The following is an 18,328-nucleotide window of genomic DNA, read 5'->3' on the forward strand; positions in this document are numbered from 1 at the left end:
CAGAGCATATAGTATATTTATAAAATACATATTACATAATATTTATTATATTTGGCATATAGTATTTATATATATAATAGAGAATATATAAACTTATATATTCTATAAGTTCTGTTACTGTAGAGATCCCTCACTAATACAGAAACTTGCTGCTTATAAAGTAAATAAAATCTTTTTTTAAAAAGAGGTATTTTTGTTAACATGGAAATATGGTTTCGACGGTGTTTGAATTTTCAGCTTTTTATCATACTAACGTTGAGCGTTGGCGCCTGCTTGCTTGGCTCTGTGTTTGGTTGTCTCCATATCCCCACGCCTCAACAACGTTCTTTGGTTTTACCTGAGATGGAGCTCATGAAGCTAACGCTGTCTGTCATGCTCCTTCCTGTATTTATTTCCATGATGTTTTTCCATGAAAAAACCAACCTCCCCTTTTCCTGTAGCCCGAACAACCGCTCTTCTCCTTTCAGAGTAAGTTTCCTTTGTTTCTAAGCAATACTCGATTGGATAGGTTCTTCTATGCCACTTCATACTGCCTTTAATAGTCTGATCCATCGCTAATCCATTTTGGTAAAGCCAAGATGATGTCTTGCAAATTGCTAACAAGGTATCCAAATTATTTATTGAATAATCTATTGATTTTCGATGACTGCTCTGTGATTTATTAAATTATTTACTCAAGGGTCTATTGAAGGACCACATGCCTCATCTATTCTTCCAGTGACAGGGGTGCCGTGGCCTTTAATTAGAAAGGGTTTATACTGGACTTCGTGTTTTGATTAAAAAGTGTGTGTACACGTGTGTGCACGTGTGTCTCTGTGTGTATGTCTCTGTGTGTATCTCTGTGTGTCTGCATGTGTATGTGTGTGTGTGTGTCTATGTCTCTGTGTCTCTGTGTTGTATGTGTCTTTGTGTGTGTTCATGTGCGTGTTTGCGTGTGCGTGTGTGTGTGCCTGTGGAGGATGTTGAGTCTTTCCACCATTTCTCTCCACCTCAGTTGTTAAGACACGGCCTCACACTGACCCTGCAGCATGCTGTCTTAGCTGTGCTGGCTGGCCGGGGAGCCTGCAGGACCCACCTGTCACCATCCCTCAGGTCACAGGTGTGTGGCCATGCCCAGCTCTCCCACGGATACATCTCCACATGCTTGTGCATTTAAGACTTCATCCACTACCCTGCCCAGCCCCACACGCTGCACCTTAAAATCCAGCAGCACTATACAGTTTTATGGCCATTAAGTCTAACTGCCACCAAAATCATTTTCAGAGCCCCCTTTGATATCCTCTGCTACTTATTTCCCCAAGCAGAGGTAACACCATCTCAGGAAGTCTAAAGCCTCCCGATACGACTTTCAGAGGGACGACAGTGGGGTGTGGAACTAATTACTGAAATATCCAAGCCCTTTCTCCTCATTGTGCCACCCAGAATGGAGTTCTCAGTCAGGCTTTTAAGTGCCCCTGGGGTACACGTAAACAATCTGGAATGAAGGGAAACCCAATGGTGTGATGGCTAATTTTGGTTAGACCACCTCTAGAATCAAGTAAAACCCAAGCACCTGGGCACATCTGTGAGGGACGCTCTCGACGGGATCGACTGAGGTGAACAGACTCCCCTTAAATCTGGGACACATCTGGATGTGGAACAAGCCAGCTTTGTCTTTTACTTGCTTACCCTCTCAAGGGCAAGTTCATCTATCCTGTTGCTGAAACATTCTTTTGATGGTATCAAGACCTCCATCTTTGGGAATCTCATCTGAAGACCAGCTGAGACATCCTTCCTCGTGGCCTAAGGAACAGGGTTCTTAGCCTTTTTGTCAGGAGATAGCCATTGTCGGACTAACTGGAACACAGCTTCTGGACCTCCACAATAAGTCCCCATACACATTCATCATTTTATCAGTTCTGTTCCTATAGAGAACCCTGAGGAATATGCCACAGGGTCGTACAGTGTCTCCTTGGCTGGCCCAGAACTCACTATGTGTATCAGGCCGACCTCCAACTCAGAGATCTATATCCCGATTAAAGGTGTGCACCACAGCAGGCTTTCATCTTCTTTGTGATATTTATTCTCCGGGGTATTTTTTTTTTCTGACTCTGTAGCTGCTAAAATGTAAAGGAACAATGCTTAAGAGACCCAGTCCTGTTTGGACCGCATTAGCCAACGCCACCCTCAGTGTTTCCTCAGGAAGAAGAATGCCAGCGCCCACACCATCCCTTACTCATCTATACAGATTCCCTTTGGAGCAGTTCACAAAAACCTAGAAGGCGATCTGGGGATGCAGCTCAAAGCACGGCAGCTGCCCGGCATCGAAAGGCTCAATCCCTGACATCAGCAACAATAAACGAGAAATTCAAGGCTGCAGAGAACGCTCAGGGGCTGACAGCACACACTGCTCTCACAGAGAACCTATAGGCCGCGGCTCACAACTGCCTGTAATTCAACTCCAGGGGATCTGACGCCCTCTTCCGGCCTCCACAGGCACCTGCACTCTTGTGTGCAGACCCACATGTAGAAACACACAATTCTACCTGATTATACATGAAATAAGTCTCTTTTGAAAGTTGGAAGCTCGGCTGATTGAAAGTCCCGTTAGAGGTTTGGCAAGATGACATAAAGTAAAGGGTACCAGTTGTCAAGCCTGACAGGCCGATTTCAATCCCTGAGGACCACTGGTGGAAGAAGAGAACTGACTTCTTCAGGTTTTCCTCTGACCTCCACACATATTCCTGGGCAGGCATGTGCCCACACACATACACACATAACTAAATAAACATGCTAAAAAGTGCTACTAATGTCTTAGGGTTTCCACTGCTGTAAAGAGACACTGTGACCAAGGCAACTCTTACAAAGGACAACATTTAATTGGGTGTGGCTTACAGTTTCAGAGGTTCAGTCCATTATCATCAAGGCAGGAAGTATGACAGTGTGCAGACAGGCATGGTGCTAGAGAAAAAGCTGAGAGTTCTGCATCTTGATTGGAAGGCAACCAGAAGAAGACTGTCTTCTAGGCAACCAGGGAGAAGGCCTTAAAGCCCACCCCCACCGTGACACACTTCCTCCAACAAGGTCACACCTCCTAACAGTGCGACTCACCGGGCCACCACAGTTAATGAAATTAGTCTATATTTTATGTAACCAGTTTCTGTGAAAAACATGGAACTATATATACATGACACCAGACCTGCATTACAGAGACATGTCCTCACGGGGCTTCAGCAGAATCCATACACACTTCACTGTTGAAATCCACCTGCTAAAACTTTTAACTTTTACTCTGGAGTGCGATGGTATAGCAGTTCCTGTTGGAGACTTGCCAGGTTTTCATATTTTATTTTATTTTATTCTATTTTATTTTTATATCAGGGTCATATTTGCTTGGAGAGAAAAATGATCTGGAAGTTTCCCATGTTTTCCCTTCTAGATCCCAGAACAGCTTGTGTAACACAGGACTTGCCTGTTTCTGGAAGGTTTGAAGAGTTTTCGAAGACCTTTTCAAGTTGTAAGGTATTCTGCCTGGCACTGGTGTGTGTTTTGTATGTTTGTTTGTATGTATGTATGTATGTATGTGCATGTATGTAGTATTGGTCCTTATGGACATTACTATGCTTGTGTTTCGGTAAAAATAAAGAAATGGTTCTGCATGTACCCTGGCGGTTGCTATTCCGTCTCCAACAGGCCACTGGAACTATCGATAATTTATCTCAGATTAGTATCTCTCCCGGCGACTCTCTGCCAGCCTCCACCTCTCTGGTTCTGGCTACCTGGTAAAATCAGGGCTCTGGAAGTCCAGCAGTGGCTGGCCTATCATGGCTCCCTGCTACAGACTCTGTCCACACTCCCAGCAACCGCCCCCTGGTAGTTAAAGTATAAACTCCCAACTACCCAGTGAAATCAAGACTCAACGACTGTAACCCAACAATCAGATTTATATGTTAAATTCTCAATCCCCAATACAGCCACACAATAAACTCATAACCAATGGATAAGGATATAAACTGCCCAACTAGATAAGATAAATTTGCCTACAGAAATCCACCCCAGCTACCTTGGCAATTCAAGACCACCCGGATCTGGGTCATCTCTCTCCGTCTCCATCTTGATTCTTCCTCTCTTCTCTCCCACCTTACAAAAGCTTTGTCCCCACCTTATTACTTACTGTCCAATCATGGCCTTGCCCTAACTTGTCTGCCTTCACCTGCATAATGGCATCGACCTACATTCTTGCATACATTTACAGTAACAGACGGCAGAGGTGACTCAACGATTAATCGTACATTATTCTCACGGAGTACGTACTTGGGCAGCTCACAACTTCCTGAAACTCCAGCTCCTGGGGATTCAATGCTGGCCTCTTAGGACATCACACACACAGAGAGAGAGAGAGAGAGAGAGAGAGAGAGAGAGAGAGAGAGAGAGAGAGAGAGAGAGAGAGAGAGAGATTAAAACAAAAAACAAATCTTAAAAAGGAAAAACCAGACATATAAGGTCCTTTGCAGGGCACACGGACCATGTCACCAGGCGGGCATGGGATCGCTGAGATGGAACATACTCAAACCCCATGAATCTCCGAGATCTGAGGTGGCAGGACTAGATCCTCAACTAAGGTGACCACGGGCAGTCAGTCACATAAGGAACCTGGACCGCCTCTCCATGCTAATGTCTCAATAGCCTTAGCCTTCAGCCTTCTTGGATATTCTCATGTCCTTCCCCAAATTATATAATCCCCCGCGCACCCTGAATAAAGGGCATGTGTCCAAATCCACCGCCAGTAAAGAAATATGAACAAGACAAGATGGCCTCCGAGAGCTGCTTCATTAAACATCGCCACGGGGAAGGCCTTTGCCAAAATGAGTGGTGACACTAAGACTCCAGGAAAAGGCCCCTCTCTCCTTCAGTCACTCTGGCCCTTGGCACTCACTCCCAACCACACTGGGATCCTGCTCAGGCGCCCTGCCCCAGCCCTTCCCCCTCTTCCCTTCCGGCTTGGCAGGAGACACAAACTGCAGACTCCTGTCCTTCCCAAGCTGGTGTACCAGTAGCATCCCCCCACCCCGACACTGTCAGAGGAGAGGCAGAACACTGGGCCACAGTCCTTAATGAAATGGCTTTGTTTTAATGCACAGCTTTCCTTTCTCCTAATAACCAAAAGTAAATGCCCCAAAAGGAGTAGTGTTAAGAAGAAATCACATTCCTAGGCTTTGGTTCCCAAGAGTTTCCCTTTTGGGGGCACATAAAGAGGCCACTGGAGGGGCTCAGAGGATGCTGGCGTTCTCATAGAAGCTCAGTTTGTGGGCTGGGGATTTAGCTCAGTGGTAGAGCACTTACCTAGGAAGTGCAAGGCCCTGGGTTCGGTCCCCAGCTCCGAAAAAAAGAACCAAAAAAAAAAAAAGAAGCTCAGTTTGTCAGCCACACCTTCAGTAGGCGGACAAGGGGCGAACCTGGCAGCCCTCTGGATCTATACCAAGCTTTTCCAAGTGTCCATTCAATGGGGGCATCTCAGCTATACAGCACATCCCCTCCTCTACGGCAATGAAAATGTGTCCCTCCAGAAGGACTGTTACTGCAGGGTCCTTGGACCACCTCAAGGACACTTCAAGGGGGGCACAAATGAAGATTCTAAACCTGAGACTGAAGTTTTACATCTTCCGTTCCTATGTCAAAGTTCTAAACTTCAACGAGAAGCCATCGTGAGCCAACGCCTTTGACAGTTAATTAGATTTAGATAAGACGAGATTAGGGATTGGATTTGTACCCATTAAGAGGAAGAAGATACCTCAAAATCCTTCCTTTCTCCAACAGTGCCCAGGGAGGTCAGCGAGATGGAAGTCACCCACAGCTAAGAGGAGAATGCGGATGGGAACATTCCTTGCAGGCACCTTGACATTGGATTTCCCAGGCTCGAAAGGAAAGGAAAGGAAAGGAAAGGGAAGGGAAGGGAAGGGAAGGGAAGGGAAGGGAAGGGAAGGGAAGGGAAGGGAAGGAAAGGAAAGGAAAGGAAAGGAAAGGAAAGGGAAGGGAAGGAAGGAAGGAGCAAAGAAGGAGAGAAAAAGCCCATCACTGCAGGGAAAGCCACAGGGGCTGGCACTTAAAACAGCTGGTCACATGACCACCACACCCATAATCAAGACACAGAAAGATAACAGCCTGTGCCTTGCCTATGCTTGGCTTCCGTATTTCTCTATTGTTATACAGTTCCCGGACAGCTTGACTAAGGAATGGCAGGATGAGTCTTCCCACATCCATCAACTTAACTAAGACAGTTACCCATAGACATTTCCTCAGGCTAACCTGTATAGACAATAGGACAGTTCGTGGAAGCTTTGTCCCTGGAGGCTCTAGGTTGTGTCAAGTTGACAGTTAAAGCTACCCGTCCCTGTGGTACAGCAGCTGGTAACTGTAGGTGTGTGCTGGGTCTGGAGAAGACGCATCCAAGCTCACATCCTTGATGAATGGGGACCCATGAAACACTGGGCATCATGAGCTGCTCGCAGTAGCCCGGCGTCCTTTGCCAGCTAGCGTGTAACTAGCATGTTAACCATGAGGACAGTTCAGCATGAAGGGAGACTCCCTGAGACCCTCTCTGGTTTCAGGGTCCCAGGACTCCATTCCTTCTCTCCCCATCTGCAGGGGATGCTTCAGTACCGGGCGCTTTTAACCCGGAGCAGTGCAGCACCCACAGCTATGGCACACATAGGGGAGTCAGAGGGCAAGGTGTGGGTGGCCAATCCTCTCCTTCCACGGGGCCCCCAGAGATGAACCCATTTTGCTGGCCCCTGCTTGGGGGTTTTTAATGGTTCTAAGAGACACCTTTCTTTAGATGTCATACAAGGGTTGAAGAGATGGCTCAGGTGGCAGAAGCAAGAGGACCTGAGTTCTAGTCCTTGACACCCATGTGAAAGGCAGGGCATGGTTGGTGTGTGCCTGCACCCCAAGACTGGGGTGGGAGAGACAGGAGGGTCCTTAGAGCTTATGGGGCAGTTAGTATGGCTGAAGTGGGGGCTCCAGGTTCAGTGACAGATCCTGTCTCAATAAACAAGGAAGGAGCAATCTGTGAACACTTGACATTCACCTCTGATGCACACACATGAACACACACACACACGCACATACACACACACACATGCATTCTCTGTCTCTGTGTGTATGTATAGTGTATGTGTGTATGTGTAGTGTGTGCATGTATGTATAGCATGTGTGTGCATGTGTGTAGTATGTGTAATGTGTGTGCATGTATGTGTAGTATGTGTGGTGTGTGTAGTGTGCATGTATGTGTAGTGTGTGCATGTGTGTATATGTAGTGTGTGCATGTGTGTGTGTATGTGTGCGTGTGTGTGTGTGTGTGTGTGTGTGTGTGTGTGTGTGTGTGTGTGTGTATACACTGGTATATGTGAGTAGATGTCATAGAGAGTATGTGCAGGTCAGAGACCCACCTGGGGGATAGATCCTCACCTTTTGCCTTAGTAGAGCTGTATGCACCAGGCTACCTGACCTGTGGGTTTCTGGGGAGAATCCTGCTTCCACTTCCCACCATGCCTGAGGAACACTGGAATCCTGGACAGGTACTCCTGCACCAGGCTTCTACATACTGGTGCTGGGAATTCAAATTCAGTTTCTCGTGGTTCCCCATGGAGTGCTTTACCCCCAGGCCATCTGGGAGGCAGCTCTGCTACAGGAGCTCACACTGGCCAGAGACTGCCTGCTGGTTGTTGCTGCTTAGGGTGGACTCATCTCTCCCTTTCTGGGGGGCTCTTCAAATAAAGCCCATCTGAGTATCCACACACACTTTCCCATCCACAATGGTATACCGTAGAACTGAGGGCCAAAACAATCCAAAGGGGGATTTTCCTTTTCTAGAGTCACAGTAAGGGTGAAATACCGGGACTGGAGAAGCTGTGGGCACGCCTTTTCATTTGACCTACTTAAGCATTTCAGGCTCCTTCCTTCCCTCCGACCGTGTTGTAAACTGAGCATTCTACGTTAATGTCGGGAGAGAGAACATCTCCTCTCGAAAATGAACTGGATTTATCAAAACATTTGTGGGCAGTGAATTTCCCCACAAGTCGAGATGTGACTATAAAGAACTCTCTGGCTCTAGGCAAGGTTTCACAAGGCGTAGCGTTTTCCCTTCAAGCCGCACAGGTAACTCCCATCTCCAGGAGTTTCCCCACCTCCAGGCAGCACCCATCCCTAGGGGCGGCTTGCAGAGCTGATGCCAAAGAAGGAGGACAGTGTGACAGTCTTGGAACAAGCTCTTGGTCAAACTCAAGTCCCCAAAGAGCCCACCCCTCTGCACATCCACTGATCCCTTCTTAATTCTGAACCGGAAGTGATGAAGCTCAGGCGAGGCGCTATGTTCTTCCCATCTCCCATCGTTAATTTGGGAACCGTAAATCAAGGCGCTTTAACGCTCTAGAATCTGATGTCGGTCAGGAAGGCCAAAGTCTTAGCTTGGGAAGTGACTCACAGCATCCATGCCGATGCTGGCCACAGCCTTGTGTTCTGAGCACTGGGTCACCAGGTTGCTGCAGGACTTAGTCTGTGGGATCTCTGGGGCCTTTGAAGTTTCGCCCTGCCCCTAGTCCTGCCCCGCCCTCTCTGCTTCCTCATTGTCAACCCTCAGGAGTTCCCACTGCCATGAGTTCTACCATACCATCCCCGGGAGCCGAAATAAACGCTTTCTCTCTTACATTGCTGCATCCAGTCTTTTATGTCAGTGACCAGAAAACCACCAGTGCAGTCCAGGTGCTTGGTCAGGGAAACCCAGCTGTGATGATCTGGGAAACCCCAGCTAGGAGAGGTCCCTCACCCCTGTGGATCCTCAGAACTGAAGACAGGAGGAAAATCGGATGCAGCGGGTAGCCTTGGACCATCCAGTACACAGAGGGCTTTTCAATGGGACTGAAGTATCTGATACACAGACTGATGGCTATCAACTCTACAAACCCTTATTCTTTTGGGCACAGCATCTACTTCTCAGCTTAAAAATATACGCCACTTAGACTTTTCTATATTAATGTCCCTCCCAAATACACTCTAATAAAAACACTTTAATTTAAAAGAAATCCATAAACACTAAATATTTTAGTACGTTTATTTACCTTATCCCTAGGAGAGCCAACTAACCAGGGGCAGAGAATTCATTTGGAATGAAGAGAGGTAATTTGCTGGATTAAAGATGCACAGGAACCCAAGAAGGTGACAGAGTCTGAGATCTATGACGCTAATAAAAGTAACGTTTATTGGACCAGCCACTGGGCTGAGCACTTGATTGGATTACCTCAGTAAAGCAGTTGCTATTCTTACTCCCATTTTATAGATGTGCTTCTAAATGAGAGACCACATTACAGCCATTTAATCTTCACCAGCCCAGAATTCTGAGTTCACTGTTAACTCCGGCTATAAAAAGGTTGAATTAGCAAATTAGGACTGGAAGGGGATTGAAGAAGGCAGAGTTAGCTTACTAGATTGACGGTCTGACACCCTCAGGATTTGCCGGAAACCAGATGTTTTCAGATGCTCCCTGCGGCCAGTGGGACTTCCTGGGAGTGCTTTGCCCACAACTTCACTGTTAAAATACTTTCTGGCCAGGAAGTGGGGTCTGTGCTTGCCCTGCAGGCAGAACGACCTGAGGTCAACCCCAGCAGAAGAGGCTCCCAAGAAACACTTTGGAGAAGGGATGGGTAGCCTTTTGTTCATTCTTCTCTCACTATGTGAGCTATCCTGGAACTCACTCTGTAGACCAGGCTGGCCTTGAACTTACAGAGATCCACCTGCCTCTGCCTCCCGAGTGCTGGGATTAAAGGCATGCACCACTATACCTCGATCACGTCTTTTTTTTTTTTTTTTTTAACTCTGAAAAAGACATTTTTATTGTTCTTTCCGAATCCTCCAGTCAATGGTCCAAACTGCTGACCTAATTGTACAGCCTCTGTCACTCAAACATGAGACGCTTGCTGCTCTGCTGCTGGGAATGGACCCACGGCGAGCCTCTCTGTGCTACTTCGCAAGCAAACATACAACCATTGACACTAAAACAGAAACGACCCAGGAGACGGCCATCCATTCTCCATCTGCCACTGAGACCACGCTCCATCACTACCCACAGGCTCCATGTTCTTCGTGAGCAGCCTAACCAGGCTCCCTAGCCCTGTGGACAACTAGAGGATGGGAGGGAGATGGGACAGGGAGAGGAACTCCTTCCCGATGTCATTTTCCTGGTTATCCTGGCATCTGCATCCTGCCATGGAGCCCACCGACCTAGAGCTCCTAGTCAGACCTTCTGTACTCTCTTCTTTTTTGGACCAGGTCTGGAAAGAGTTCCATGTCCCTTGCTGTATGCCAAGCCTCCCTTTACTGGGTTTTCCTTGCCCTGAGATTACATCACTATAAACAGTTCTTACAGCACAATCCTCCATTGTCCACTTGCTACATGATAGAACCCCTGGGCACAACAGCATAAAATATTCAATCAAAATGGGTCACAGTATAAGAAAAATAATGCAGGCAGCTGAGTCGGTCAAAGGGAACATCTAAGGGCTCTTAGCTGGTAGAGAAGAACGACCGCCTAGGATTCTCAAATCCATGGTTTGTTCCCTAGTACCATAAAAACCAGGGGTAGTGCCATGGTACAAGCCCGAGATTCCAGCACTTGGGTGACAGAGGAAGGAAGATTGGAAGTTCAAGGGTATCCTTGCTACACAGGGAATTTGAACTATGTCATGGTTGACTATGCTTGGCACAGGGAGTGACATTAATTAGGAGGTGTGACCTTGCTGGAGTAGGTGTGTCACTATGGGTGTGGGCTTTAAGACCCTCCTCCTAGCTGCCTGGAAGCCAGTCTTCTGCTAGCAGCCTTCAGATGAAGATGTAGAACTCTCAGCTCTTCTTACATCATGCCTGCCTGGCTGCTGCCATGCTCCTGCCTTGATGATAATGGACTGAACCTCTGAACCTGTAAGCCAGTCCAATTAAACGTTGTCATTTATAAGACTTGTCTTGGTCATGGTGTCTGTCCACAGCAGTAAACCCTAACTAAGAACAAGATGCAAAGGGCCTTGTCTTAAACAACAAAACGACAGCAGCAAACACAAAGAGCCAACACTGAGGAGGTGGTAAGGAACTGTCTCTTGCTACACTTTAAGCTAAGAGTTAAAGGTGGAGGGAGAGACGTGGCCCAGAGGTTGAGAGCATTTGCTGCTTCTGCACAGGAATTGGGTTTGGTTCCTAGCACCCACATGGTGGCTCACAACCCTCTGCAACATCAGTTCCAGGGGATCTGATGCCCTCTTCTGGCCTCCTCAGGTATGAGGTATTCATGTGGCACACACACACACACACACACGCACGCACGCACGCACGCACGCACGCACGCACGCACGCACGCACGCACGCACACACACGCACGCACGCACGCACGCAAAATCCCCATACACAGAAAATAAAAAAATCTTCCAAAGTTGTGGGCTCTGTTTATACGTAAGACCCTACAGGGAGATCTCAGTCAGGAAGCAGAACGAGATGAATTCTGATGCCCCCTCCTTCTCTGTTCTCCCAGCTCAGAAGGAGTCTCATAAAGTCCAAGTTGGCCCTGAACTCATGATGAAACCTGGGGATAATCTTGAACTCTTGATCCTCCTGCCTCCACCGCCAAGTGTCAAGATGGCGTGCCGTCATGCGCAGCTCTCTTTCCTCTCTTCATTCAGCCTCCTGGCCCAGCTCTGGGATGGTACCAGTCACAACCAAGCTGAATCTTCCCTTCTCAGACATACTTCTCAGGAAATGTCTTCACTGGCATTCACACAAGTGTCTCCGACCTGAGTCTACACGGCCTCGAGCTGACCATGGTTAACCACTGGGCATGGAGAGGTGGCTCAGCAGTTAAGAGCAAGGGTTGTTCCAGCAGAGGACCAGAGTTTGGCTTTCAGAACTCACATCACAGCTGCCCAGAACTTCAGCTCTAGAGGACCCAACACCCTCTTCTGGCAGCTACTGGTACTACAATCACACCACACACACACACACACACACACACACACACACACACACACACACACACAAATCTTAAAGATTACCCACCAGATCTAAAATTCCACATTAACACATAGCCCAATCAACACAGTGCCTTCCAAGTGCCCCACTTAGTCCACAAACAAATCTGTTTACTCCTAGCTGTTTATGACTTAGAAAACACAGATGAGACAGGATGCTCTCTGCCCTGCTCCAGATAATCCTCAAATCCCACATGTGTGTTCACTGACCATTTCCTAGAGATGATTTTCCCAAAACCTGTGGGGGTCCAGGGTCACAGCAGCCCTTCTGCTTTTCCTGGGTGTTTCCCACAACAACAGGCATCATGGGTGACCGCAGGTCCCTGCCCCATCAGTCACGAGCTCTGACCATAAGAACCTGAAAGGAGATACCTATTTCAGGATTGAGACCGCGGGTGCCTCCTTCAGGGTCGCCTTGCTCCTGTGTCTTCCTTTGTCACCACCCTCTGGACCCGGAGCCTGTGGAAGTAACCCAAACGACATGTTCAGGAAACCTGGCTCTGACAAAGGCACAGGTAGCCATTATGAGGCTGAGGCTGGAGAGGAAGTCAGGGAAAGCTCTGAAGGACGCAGAGTAGATGGGCCATTCTGAGAGACCCCAGAGCTGCTGCTGGGGAAGGGTTCTGGGGCAGGCCAGGACTTAGGAGAGGACTTTGGAGCATAAATTCCAATCCTACCTACTCAAGTTGTGACGTCCATGGAAATGTAGCTTTTGTGCATCTGCCTCAGATTATTGTTATTGTCTCTGTGGTTCACTGTCTCAGTCTGCTAACATAGACCTAGTTCTGGATGTTTCTAGCCTCTGTAAAAATTATCTAGACCTAGAAATCTCAATCTCTGAGACTTACTATTGACTAAGCTCACCCTTTCTAGTTCTTTCTGAGCTCTGGCTGGTTCAACTCACCTGCTCTGGCTCAAACTCCTCTCCAAACTGACTGATTGAATCTGGCTTCTCTCAGCTTCTCCTGAGCTGCTCTGCTTGGTCTCATATTAACTTTGGCAATCTGTTCTAATTCTCTGGCTTATTCATATTCTCTCTCTCTCTCTCTCTCTCTCTCTCTCTCTTTCTCTCTCTCTCTCTGGCTCATTCTTTCTCTACCTGTTCTAGCTTGTTCTCTCTCTCTCTCTCTCTCTCTCTCTCTCTCTCTCTCTCTCTCTCTCTCTCTCCCCCCCCCCCTCTCTCTCTCTGCAACTTGTCTCTGTACAGCTGCCCCTGTTAAACTGCCTCCTTTGCACTGCTCTCTTAAGTAGCTAACCTTTCCTCTCTGTTCTTATGAGAGTTGGGCGGATCCCATTCTGTCAAGTCTTTCTCTGATTTGTCACTTTGTCTGCCATTCAATTAGACATCGCTTTCAAGCATGGGTGCTTCCTTCTGCAAACTAATGTTACCTCCACTGTTTGGAATTAAAGCTGTGTGCTAAGGGTCTGTCTGAATTCCAGCAGAGGAAATAAAGGTGTGGGCTCAGCCACACCATAACTAAAAACGTTTTTTTTTTTCCTTCAGTAAATAACATAATCTCAGGGTTCACGATGTGATCAAATATCCTGCAACCCCCGGAGTCACCCAGCCTAGACTCTTCCCTTCAAGTTCCACATTTAGTCCGCCGGTGGATGGTGTCAGTATCAACTTTAAAACACTTCTGAAGCTGTGTCATTTCTTACCATCTCTGCAGTCACTCTGACTTCCATAGCTAGCGGCACATACTCAGTGGAGCGACCAGGGAGTGACCACAGAGTCAGAGTCTTTTGAGGCGTGAGTACAGAGTGTGGCACATCATAGGTGACAGGGACACAGTTGAGAGATTTATCGTGGATCAAAGGAAGGAAGAGAAAAAGAACTGTGAAGAAGGAAGTTGTCCCCAGTGTCAAAAGTAGTGGGGTTCAGAATGATAAGAACGGACGTTCCCTCAGGGTGGCAACAGAGAGGCCCCAGGGAGGGAGGCCTTGGAGGGACAGAAGGCAGGAGCCTCCTGCCCTACACTCTCCTGAGAGCCTACTCTGAGCCAGACCCACCTCTCATGGGACAGCAAAGGGACAAAGCTAGAAGACACTGGTCTACCTGTTCTGATGAGGGTCTGAGTTAACCCTGCCTAATATGAGACACAAGGGGTGAGGTTCCAGGCACATAGTCCGCCAAGGGATCAGTTCATGGGGAGGAGTTCTAAGAAGGAGAGGGCCACTTCTTCCTAGAGTAGAATGAGACCAGAGTGCAGAAGGAGGAGGTGAGACAGGTCCAGGGAGGAGGCTTCCTAGGAGCGAATGTAGCGGGGCTGCCTGGAGTGAGGGTAGCAGACAGGGAGAGTTCACTGGGGGTGGAGGGTGCTGTGGCCCACATCTCAGCCTCAAGTATTCCTCAAGCTCAGGCCTACCCTTAGAGGCAGGCCTCCTGCCATAGCCCTGTCCCTAACTGGAGAGAGCTTCTGGGGCCTGTAACCCTGAGGCCCAGTTTCAGCTGGAGGGGATGGTTTTGGTTTGATAAGGTCGAGACCTGCATGGCTATGGGGTTCTGAGCAGCTCAGGTGCTCGGCAAACTCATGGGAGTTTGTGCTCCAGACAGCACAGTTCAGGCCATGGGGCTTCATGTCTCCAAGATTCTGACAGGAACCTCTCCCTGATTCCAGCTGCTTACAGAAACCATGGCTCTTATTACAAGGTTTTAACCAAAGCACATACTAAGAGCTGGGTCTGCCACAAGTTGAAATCTTCACACAACCGTCCCATGAAGCATCTGAGCTGCCCCTCCCCCCAGGTTTTTCACAGAAGGCAAAAAAAAAACAAAACAAAAAACAAACAAACAAACAAACAAAAAAACGGATTTAAAGTAACTTGCTCAGAGTCTTTTAGGCAGTGAGTAACCCCCCTGGATTTAAACCTTCCTGGTTTAAGTCCTCAACATTTTCTTTTTTTTTTTTTTTTTTTTTTTTCCGGAGCTGAGGACCGAACCCAGGGCCTTGCGCTCTACCACTGAGCTAAATCCCCAACCCCAACATGTTCATTCTTAAAATTCAACGTGACTGGGGCTGGGGAGAGAGCCACAACTTCAAAGTCCTGCCTTTGGGGGTTGGGGGTTTGGCTCAGCGGTAGAGCACTTACCTAGGAAGCGCAAGGCCCTGGGTTCGGTCCCCAGCTCTGAAAAAAAAAAGAACCAAAAAAAAAAAAAAAAAAGAAAAAAAAAAGAATACTTTGGGGGCTGGGGATTTAGCTCAGTGGTAGAGCGCTTACCTAGGAAGCGCAAGGCCCTGGGTTCGGTCCCCAGCTCCGAAAAAAAGAACCAAAAAAAAAAAAAAAAAAAAAAAAAACAAAGTCCTGCCTTTGGATCTGGGGGTGTGTGTGTGTGTGTGTGTGTGTGTGTGTGTGTGTGTGTGTGTGTGTGTGTGCGCGCGCGAGCGCGCGCGAGCGCGCGTGCGTGCGTGTGTGTTTACGTGCGAGTGCTGGTCAGAAGACAGTCCCAGGTGTCAGCCCTGTAGACAGAACAGCAGGCTAGCTAGGTTGGGATAATCTGAGGATTCGTCCGTCCACGCCTCTCATCTCACTAAGGGCATGCTGGGATTGATTACAGGTGTGGACCACCTCATCCAGTTTTAAGTTAAGTAGCTTCTGGGAATCCTAATGTACAGGCAGGCCACATATACATGGAGAGCGGTCTGACATGACACACGTTCCAAGCTGACCTGCCAGCATTCCCTTTTACTGTGCACACATCCAGGCAAAACTTCACCTGGCATTATTCTAACTATCCCATTGTTTATTCAACTGGTTTGGTTGGCTTACCATCATAGGGGAAATAAAAATCAAAACTCCACAGTCATCACTCCTTTGAAAATGGCGCACGAGTCTTGCTTAGGCCTTGTTTCTGGGAGGCACTTCTGTCCCACCTAATTCTTAACCTCACTCCCCTACCCCCCAACAATGCCTCTTATAGGACCCGGGAATGAAGACTTTACTTCATGATATCCCATCCTTCCTGGACCTCTCCTGAGGCCCCGCTGAGTAAGATCTACAATTCATTGGTTTACTGAACCTTCTCTGGCCTCCGCAGGGCCTCGAACAGCCTACTTACCACCTCCTTTGAACATACAACATCTAGGTTTTCTGGGTAAGTGCTCTGCCTGCCCATATAGACGTAACGCACTACACAAACATACACGCCACCCAGGACAATTATGCTTTATTAGAGAGCACTAAATACAGCTGGAGAGGTGGCTCAGCAGTCTGAGCACTGGCTGCTCTTGCCAAGGACCTGAGTTCAGCTCCCAGCACCCACATGGTAGCTCACAAGCACCTGTAACTCCAGGGCATATAACACCCTTTTCTGGCCTCCTAGGGCCCCAGACAGGCATACGGTACGCAGGCATGCATGGAGGCAAAACATCAATATGCATAAAATGAAAATGCTTAAATCTTTAAACACACACACACACACACACACACACACCCAAAACCTCTACAACTGTTTACTGCTGAACACTGGAGATCAATGAATATCGCTGATCCCCACAGCAACCATGACGCTTATGAGATACAACTTCCAAGGACTTTTGGAAAGCAGAATTGAGATGGAGAGAGGCAGGACAGTAGCCTTCCAGGAGCAGGTACATCTATTTCCCCCTGCAGAAAGCTGTACGGCCTGGCATTTGCTGGCAGCCATTCCTAAAAGAGGAGGAGTGGATTTAGATTGTCCCCCCTCTGCCTTGTCCTGTTCACCCCAAAGTCAAAGTACCAGCATTCTTCTTCAGCTGCCTGGTCACACGTGACCTAAGACACACCATGTCCTATCTTCTGCTCTCTTCAAAGGAAGCAGGCTGGCTGAGAGAAGGAGCTGTCGGGCACCGGAATAGTCAGTGCCCGGTGCCCATGGGCTGGAAGAAGGTCGCCTGCCCCACATCCTGGAAATCAGATGCATGAGGCTTCACTTTAGTCTACATGGGCCACCAGGCAACTAGGCTAGGATCCTGAGGGCCTCGAGGGGAGAACGCCTCGGAGCTATGAAAATCAGCTCATTTTCTGAAGTACTGAAGGACTGTCAAACCCTCCCACACAAAGAACGGCAGCCCTGAACCAGAAAGAACATGGCAGTGGTCACTGAAATACTGTCTGCTAAGGTGCCTGGGAAGAAATCAAGATCTACCCAAGCCAGCAAAAGGGTGAGAGGCTCCCCCTGACTTGGTTGAAGTCGCAGGAACTCAGGAAGAGAGCCCCAGGGTGGATGCGAGGCCAGCCTGGCCGCCCGGCCCGCTTCAACCTCTGGCTGCGAGCCTAGCTGCTTTGATCTGGTTCTGCACGAGTTAATGTAAGGCCTAAATAAAACAAGAAGTATATAAATACATCCTCCATGGTGCCTGGCATTACATAAGGGACCCACTTCGTGTTGCTCCCCTCCCCCCCTCCCGGACCTCCGTCCTCTCTTAGCAGTCACTCACAGACACAAGGGCAGAAGCCCTTCCAAGGGAGAAGTTTGCCAAGGAGGAGAGAAGGCAGCGAGGGGGACATGCAGGCCGCCCCCCGACCTCAGTGAGACACAGGGATGCCTGCTGGCCTCACACAGACCCAAACAGGAAGTTCCTAAGAAACATAGAAAGAATGCAGAGGCTGGGGATTAGCTCAGTGGCAGGAGGGCTTGACCAGTGTACACAAAGCCCTGGGTTCCATCCCCAGGAGCAAATGCACTGAGTGTGGTGGGACGCGCCTGTCCTCCCAGTGATCTGGGTCCAGAGGCAGGGCAGTCCAGTTGTAAACTTGACTCAGTCACCTGACTACTCACTAGGCCAAGGCCTCCAGTCACTACCCCCCACCCCCACAGTGGCTCCTCCACTCCCTCCCCAACTTAGGTTCCTTTTTTGTCTTTTTATTTTTTTTTTTTAAATAATGACTCATTTAGGAAGAGGCAAAAACCAAAAACTTCAATGGTAAAGATAAAAAAGTATCAAACTCTTTAAACACCTCCCACTCCTGCAGACTTGATATCGGATCTGCCTCCCCATTCTGGCCATACTAGTTTGGAACTGACGGCATACGAAATTCTTCTAGCAAAAACACTGCCAGGAATATCTCCACTCTCAGAGTCTTGGGTTTTCATTACTGATAAAGACGGCCTCAGGCCTCCTGCATACAATGTTTCCAAAGCAGCAACGCAAAATTAAAGATTTGGGCTGGAGAGATGGCTCGGTGGTCAATAGCACCAGCTACCTGAGGATGCAGGTTCAATTCCGAGCACCCACAAGGCAGCTCACAGCTATCTGTAACTCTAGTTCTAGGGGATTTGAAACCCTCATACAGACACAACA

At 48.3% G+C, this 18,328-nt stretch overlaps 1 protein-coding gene across 49 annotated transcripts in view; it reads right to left on the reverse strand.

The window, feature by feature from the left end:
- Positions 1-18,328, reverse strand: part of Trerf1 (transcriptional regulating factor 1) — a 226,699-nt gene that overhangs the window by 124,645 nt on the left and 83,726 nt on the right. For 27 of the 49 annotated variants that reach the window (NM_001432829.1, NM_001432832.1, NM_001432831.1 and 24 more), the window contains 1 exon segment: positions 12,417-12,503. The exons of 14 other annotated variants lie outside the window; for them this stretch is intronic. The gene's annotated coding sequence lies outside the window, so the exon portion shown is untranslated. 49 annotated transcript variants of the gene reach the window in all.

The sequence above is a fragment of the Rattus norvegicus genome, chromosome 9 (genome assembly GCF_021556685.1).
Source record: "Rattus norvegicus strain SHRSP/BbbUtx chromosome 9, alternate assembly SHRSP_T2T, whole genome shotgun sequence".
Taxonomy (NCBI): Eukaryota; Metazoa; Chordata; class Mammalia; order Rodentia; family Muridae; genus Rattus; species Rattus norvegicus.